Source organism: Poecilia reticulata, linkage group LG17 (assembly GCF_000633615.1).
Source record: "Poecilia reticulata strain Guanapo linkage group LG17, Guppy_female_1.0+MT, whole genome shotgun sequence".
In the NCBI taxonomy this organism is placed as follows: Eukaryota; Metazoa; Chordata; class Actinopteri; order Cyprinodontiformes; family Poeciliidae; genus Poecilia; species Poecilia reticulata.
The window spans coordinates 14663045-14670905 of record NC_024347.1 but is presented as its reverse complement, the minus strand read 5'-3'; the positions used below and the strand labels follow the sequence as shown (position 1 = coordinate 14670905).

The 7861-nt window shown below is 40.1% G+C and overlaps 1 protein-coding gene across 1 annotated transcript in view; it reads left to right on the top strand.

Moving 5' to 3' along the window:
• The first annotated feature begins 706 nt into the window (after positions 1 to 706).
• lingo3b (leucine rich repeat and Ig domain containing 3b) overlaps positions 707 to 7861 on the top strand; it is a 57415-nt gene continuing 50260 nt past the window's right edge. The window contains exon 1 of the mRNA XM_008433864.2: positions 707 to 1222. The gene's annotated coding sequence lies outside the window, so the exon portion shown is untranslated. The remainder of the gene's footprint in view (positions 1223 to 7861) is intronic.

The following is a 7861-nucleotide window of genomic DNA, read 5'->3' as shown; positions in this document are numbered from 1 at the left end:
AAATYGTAAGAGCGGTTTTTGAAATCTTTTAGATATTTTCAAGGAAACATTTCTCTTTTTCCTTAAGATATCTGTGTGGTTTTCAATCAGAAGCAAATATYTTGGTTTAATAAAAATAACATTCAATCCTTATCTGCGAGGAGTATGAATAATTTTGGTCTTAGCCGTTCCCAAAAGAAAAGGTGATTTTGCAAATCAGTGATCCAGCAAGGGTGGAATACAACACTTATTTAAGGTTTATATGTAAACCAGTTTTAARCTCAAAGGCCATTATCCTTCCATTTCACAATTATCTTCTGCTTTGTGTTAGTTTATCGCATAAAATCWTAATAAAATGCATGGCTACATATGATAAAATTATCAAAGGTTTCAGGGACATAAAATCATTTTTATGGCACTGTCTAAACATTTTAATGTAAACCATTTATGTTTTTATTATTTTTCATAGTCAAGAAGTTTTCTCTGGGATTTTTTTTATTTTATTTTTTTTTACATGTTTTAAATTTTCTGTCTCCCCTGCTCCTGTTTTTCTTCATTTCTTTTCCCGTAATTGAGACTCGCTCCAACACGCGGTCAGCAGCATCCAGAGCGGGAGCAGATAGACAGTGGCTGAGGGAACAAGAGAGGGGGTGGTGCAAGATTAAGAGAGAGAGAGAGAGAGAGAGAGAGAGAGAGAGAGAGAGAGAGAGAGAGAGATGAAAAGAATGCTAAGCGAGAGAGAGGCGCTCATACAGAAGGAGGCAGAGGCAACAGCTACAGCAACAGCTCGCTCCTTCCCCATCCTTCCTCTCCTTTCCCTTGATTCCACATCCACGTCGTTGGGAGACGGATGGATCCCTGACCCGCTGAACAGCAACTGGCCGAAGGAGAGGAGAGTCTCACGTTAAGCCTTGCTTAACGTAACGGGCTTTCTTTCTTTTTTTTTTTTTTTTTTACCGGGGTCACGATAAGCAACAAGGAGTAGAAGGAGGTGTGAAGTGTGCACATAAGCCTGTCGGCAGGAGGGAGGGCAGGAAGGAGAGCTGGGAAGAAGAAGGGGAGCCAGAGGCATGTTTGGAGCGCCGAGGAGTGAGACCGACTGAGGGGAGAGATCAGAAGATCACACCGGCGAGCCTCCCGAGCGGCCACGGCCACTTGTGGGCCAAGAGGAGAGGAAATAAGATCTGCATACACACACAGCTGGACGGATGAGGAGGCATCAGGGACCACGCTTCCGTCCTGGGTATGTTTACTCACACACGCATGCAGGCACACACTCGGTCACAGTTGGGCATGAATATTTAACCCTCGTCGGTTGGAGTATTTTCACAAATAGAGCTCAGGCACACTTGAAACAAAACTGCGTGTTTGCTGATCTTCTACRCTGACGACTACCAGCACTGACAAGACTTCCTTACTCGTCCTCGCAGCAAAGCAAAGGAAAGAAGATGATGAGGCTGAGGGGTTGCGTGCGTGCGTGTGTATGTGTGTGTGTGTGTGACTGTGTACGTCCATTCATGGTCATGCTTCCCTTTTTTTTTTCTAAATGCTTATTTTTGCAACCAGGGTGAATTTTTCAGCCGTTTTTGAGTGATGCATGTAAATAAGCCTCCACTGGTGGAATGTTGTTGTGTTTCATGTCTCTGGGCAGAGATCTTTTTCTGGCTCATTACATTAACTTTGTGCCTGAGTTATGGTGTTCGGCACACAGTGTGCAGCTTTGGGCCGTGGCGAATAGAAAACTGACGAAAGCCAGGGCTTACATTCTGCCCTGCGGGACGCCACGAGGGGGAACATGACATGAACAACCCTGTTTAACGTGACCTATAGTGTTTAGTGACCACCTACCTACTGGCCTGTAACGCCAAGAAGGCTGCATGGGGTGTTTCRGTATTGCACTGAGTCCCATTTCCTCTCTTTCGCCCATTCCTTTTTCACAGTCTTCTTTCTTTCACCATTTCCAATTACAGACTGTCACCTCCCCTCTGATCCTATCTCCTGTTGCATTATCTTTGTAAGCAATTACCTACACCCGAATCTTTCGCCTTTGGACACCAGGCCCGTCTAGTTTCCTCTCTGCCTCTTCAACAATGAAAGCAAAGGATGAGAAAGGAGCTGATGGTCATATTTTAGAGGTCCATCAGTTTTAGCAAACAGTATCAGGAAAAGGAATACCRACCATTTTTGTTCCCCGCAAATGACCTCAATACCTGCAGCAAATTTAAAGGTTCAGMATAAACGAACCTGTAATGATGGGGTTTTTGCAGCTCATCATTAACTTGTTTGGGTTTCTGACTTTATCTTTGTTCACAGCGTTCTCTTCCTGTCGGCAAACCAAAACAAGGCAAACTTCCCTTCACTGACCAAACGACTCGTGACAGTTGAAACCTGCTTATTCTTTCAACTCTTTTGCTACAGAGGTTTTCATAAATGTCATTTGTCTTACAACTTGTTAAATTCTTCATCTGTTCCAATGGAGACTAAGATGTAATTATACTTTCACGAGTCATTTTGTAAGGTACAATTTGCTAGTAGGTGATCGTACCTCCTTACCKTTTGAACCGTCTTAATTCTCACTGGTGTAGCTTCAACAAGGTGTCAGAAACATTTCCCAGAGATTCTGGTTCTTTCTTACATGATGGCATCGCACACTTTTCCACGTTGCTCCGGATTTGTCGGCTGACATGAACCTCCTGTACCACCACTTCCTGAAAGGAGGTCTGTTTGACTGAGGARACCACCACAAAAAACCCGGTCGTGTTTAAGCTTTGTGACCTGAAGCATTATCTTGCTGGGTGAAGGCAACAGATGATGGATACGTGTACAGGTGTGAGCAATATTGAAGCGAGCCTCGTGCGCGACGGACACATTAATGTTTTCATCGCGCAGAATCACACACACGAGCGTCAACGCGTGCTGTCTTTACATGTTAACAGAAATCAGTCTGATTGCCTCACACCTTGTTGAAGTTTGTGTTAATATGTGGTACCCAAACACCCTGGACATCATAGAAGAAAAAAACTTTGATGAAATGTTTGTGTGGATTTCGATTTAAGATTGGTTCTCATGCATAGTTATGGTTCAGCAGTGGAAGCACAAATAACGCTGCTGCTTGGATACTTGTGGTAAAGTTGATCTATTATTAAAGTTTCATATGGAGTGAAATTAGATGTTTGAGAGAAATGACGACGCGATGTGGCTTCAGTTCTCCACCTTGCCATCTGCTCCGCGAGTTTCCCCTGTCTCCACATACGGGTGAGAAACCGCACACTCCAGTTTGTYTTTTATAGATGTCAACTTTTGCATGGAAAGCGAAGTGATGTAAGCCACTCACAGTTTCAGGCTTAGCGTTTTGTGCGCACGCTAGTTTAAAAATAAGATAAGATAAGATAAGATATTCTTTTATTAATCCTGCAGTGGGGAAATTTACATTGTTACAGCAGTACAGAGAACAGAGCAGAACCAATATAAAAATCTATATATACAAAAAATACAAGTGAATATAGAAATACTGAAACAGTATTGTATGAAATATAAAAAAATAAATAAATTTCAGTACTGTAACCACTTTAAACAGAAGTTACAAAACACAGATTTTTTAAAATCCATTTATTTTTTATTTTGTTTGGTTTTATTTGCTGCAGTTTATAGGTAATTTATTGTCATCAGTTTGTAATTTTTTTTTCATTATTTTTAGTATTAATATTGAATTAAATTTGATATTAAACATCTATGTGTGAGAAAATCATCAAATCAAATTTTATTTGTGTAGCACATTTCAGCAACAAGGCATTTCAAAGTGCTTTACGTCTTAAAAACACAAAAATAACAAAGTCATAGAACATAGAAGTCAACAACATTACACATCAGATTGTTGATTAATGTTTCATTGATTATGTTTCAAAAGCAACTCTAAACAGGTGAAGTCTTATCTAAGTTTAAAGGCACCCAGTGTTTYGGCTGCTTTGCTGTTTTCTGGAAGTTTGTTCCAGATTTATGGTGWATAGAAGCTGAATGCTGCTTCTATGTAGGTTTTTCTGATAATGTGCAGTTTTGAGTTGTCATTTTTTCTCTAATCCAGTCCCTATGTTAGGTCTATATTGGGTTTACAAACTTCCAGGGTCTCTTTGCATTACAACTGATCTACTAGATGTTTAACCTAATTGAAATTTAAAACAAACGTATAAGAGCTTTTACTCATCGGGCCTTTGGGCTGGCTCGCAGGATGCAGATTCTTAAAAAAAAGTTTTGAAATAATTAATCTGATTGGATGTTTTCAGATATTGTTTTTACCAACCTTTTTCTCTAAAACGCTGCCACACAAACGATTTAGTGAAAGCTTCTTCAACGTTTCTATAACAAAGTTTGTTAGCAACACAAGAGCTGCAAAATTAGCCAACACTAATCACTTCCTTTCCAATTTCAAAATAAGAGTCTCAACCGGATCGACATAAACAAAGGGGTGTCGAGCTTCAAACACTCGCCGTCATATGTGGGGCTCATTATAATATGTTGGACTTTCTTCCCTCAATGAAATCATATGCTCAGTATGCTACACATTTATTAAAACTCCWGTGAGTTTTATTGYTTCAGTAGTAATATGGCAAATAGAGAATGCTAAGAAAATGATATTCAGGTGGTACGCCACCTCTCCGCAGGGTTTAAAAGCCAACATGGGAAGATRATGAAGTGAACGCAGCGGGTCATGGGCCCAGKAAGGAAAAAGTAATAATCGCTTTTATTTTATTTTTTTACTGCGTGAGAAAAGAAAGAAACTATCTAAGCAGAGCTTTACTGAGAAGTTTTGAAGRAAAGGTGAATAGGTGGTTGTCGAAGGTGCTTTTGATCTCAGCAAGCGCTTTACGTGTGTAAGTAAGGATGATGACCAACCTTGAGCAATGCATCGTGGGTCTTCAGATGTCCTGCATGGAGGATTGCTCCCATTAGCTCACTGGAGTGTGATTGAGGTGATTTCACAGACAAGGACAAAGTCTCCCAACCCCAGAGATCTGCGGATAACCACACTCACTCACACACACGCACACACACGCGCACACGCACACACACACACACACACACGCATGCACACGCACACACACACTGTATTAATCCACACACGCAAAAAAAAAAAAGCAAGAAACAAGAAAAATGTGATGAAGTACGAGGCATTATTAAAGAGAGGATTGAGGTGCAGAGTTGTGTGTTGCTGATTTTAATGGTCCTGTTTTCAGTGTTACTSACCCTGGGTGGGAGTGTGCATGTGACTCTGTTATTTTGTGACTCCATAGAGGTTATAATGCTTTGGTGTAAAATATATGGTGTGAAATAAAGGGCATGATCTCAGTCTGTAATAAAGAAGCAGGCCTTTTCCTTGGGTCAACTAACACGGAGTTGGGAGCTTTGCCTCCCTGCAGCCGCAGCCTCCTTCACTCTGTTACAGCCTCCTGGCCTCGATGCCTCCTTTTCCTCCTCTTCCTCCTCCTGCCTCTCTGTTTTTCATTGCCTCCTTTATGAAAAAATAATTCTCTCACAAACAGCCTTTCCCTCATGCAACCCTTTCCGCTTTCTATTTCGCTTACTTTAATTTACTTTCCCGCTGCAGTCTTTTTTTTTTTTTTCTCGGAAGTGACCTCGGGGCTTCAAATTCTGTTGTTCCGCTCCGCTCTCGGTTTCCATCCGTCTGTCCGCCTGCTGTACTTCACCGCTGTCTCTTCCAATCTCAGCCGGGGAAAGTTTTAAGGTCACCTGCTGTCTTGCACTTTTTAATGAATTTTTATTGAGCTACACGAGCATTGAGCTCCGCGCCATCATTCGGTCTGACAAATATCCACTAAGTGATTTTTTTTAAATGTATTTAAAAAGGGAATGCTCAAATTGAATTTAGCGATCATTAAATCTTTCCTTTTCTAATTACAGAAGGCTTTTCTCCTGGGAGGTGTTCCACAACGCTTCCGTAACATCCRGCTATCTCGTTCCTGTGGCAGCTCCATGCTTCACTCGCACCCCGTTCTCCCCATGAGATTAGTTTTGAACACAGAAAGCAGAAAAATAAAGTGCTTGATTCCAGCAGCTATTTGCCACAAGGTTACATCACTGTAATGAATGTCACACTCCACCAGCAGTCAATGTTTTCACACTAAATATGAAAACACTCTGGGGTTTTTTGTTTTTTTTTTGTTTGTGACCATACGAAACAWAAGCTGTTATTACGACAAAGACTAAAATGGACGATTCTAAGCAAACCCCTTAAGAAAGCAATTAGCTTCACAACAAGACTTTAATTAGCATTAAATGTACAGTTCATTCTGACTCCATGTTCCGACTTCACAGCCAATTTGTTTCAAGGGTTCCTTTTGGTTTTTATGTTTTTGCTTGAGAAGAGATGATGAATAAATTAATTCATAAGCAAAACATAATTATACATTTTATTCATATTATAGATTATTATATTTGAAACAGGAGCAAATTTTCACAGACTTAATATTTTCCCATTTTCACATGTCACCTTGCAGCATCTTTAAAAGAAAAAAACCATGTTGGAAGTATAAACTTACACGCTGATACGTTACATGACTTAATTTAATAACTAGCTCACCAACTATTTATTTATATTACACAAATAATTATAGCTTCAAAACAATATTAGGTTTTCTGACTTAATCACTGTTGCTTTGCTTACATTGTTCAACTGTGTACATAAACATAAGTTATTTGCTTTTTCATTTTTACTTTAAGTCGTTTGTGCTTTAAGGCACTTGGGTCAGCCGTAAAAGAATAAAACAAAGAAACTCAGAAAAAACAGAAACAGCAGAACACCAACAACCCAAGACAGAAATAAATATATGCAGTGAAGCAAGAAGGCTAATTATACATATATTTTATTTTATTTTAATTTGACTTGCAATATAGAATTGAAAACATTCATCAGAGTGAGCAATGGAAAGTTTTTTTTCTCTATTTTCAGTATTTAGAATTTTACACAAACAGGGTGTCGTTGTCCCTGCATGAACGAGGTCGCTGCGTTTCTCACACCTGATTAAATGTTTATTAGGCTCGTGGAGTTTGGACGTCTGCTTCACTCATCAGTGAAGCTTCCTGGATGTTTGTAAGTTCAGTTGAGGAGATTTACTTAGTGTGCATCTGTGCACCATTTGTACTGCGGTTAATTTGATGTTAATGCAGGTTAAATAGTATCACTTTACCTTTTAATTATGCAGCTCAGTTAATGAGCAGCTGCACGATGTAGGAGGTCCCCTGTGTTCTCACCTATCTCCATTCTCTCATGTGTTTGGCAACGTGTGTGTGACTGAGAGAGACGAACAAGGGCAGGCACAGAGCGATTAAGACAATAAATGACTATTTTTCTTTAGATTTGCATTTACTTCTCTTTGGAGTAATTTTATTTAGTTTGACTGGTGTTTTTTTTTATTAGCTTCAGTGTTAAATGTTAAGTTTTGACGTCAGGCCACAAATGCCTCTTGTTTTGTGTGTGTGCGTGTTTGTGCTTCGGTATGGAGCTTGTACTTTGCTCACATGAGGTTGAAGAGTCTCACTAGTGTAYGTCGCTTTTCTCATTTCTGTTTTCTTATTTCTTCTCTAATGCCATTTGTTGTTTCATCAGTGATTTTCTGAGGCTCGGCGGCGCTCCGATCCATAAGAACTCTCTCGAAGAACGTTGCGCTGCTATCGATTCYTTCCCTGATCCCCTCAGTTTGTCTAGGCACAACACAAACCACATTTTCCTGTTTGGAAAAGGGACTCGGCTGATAGCCGTGATGGAGTGCTGTGCTCCTTTCTCACAAAATTGGATTCTTATGACTCAGGTATCAAGCGTTGAGCACGGCACAGAGCTCACTACACTAGGGGGCTTTTTTTTTTTTTT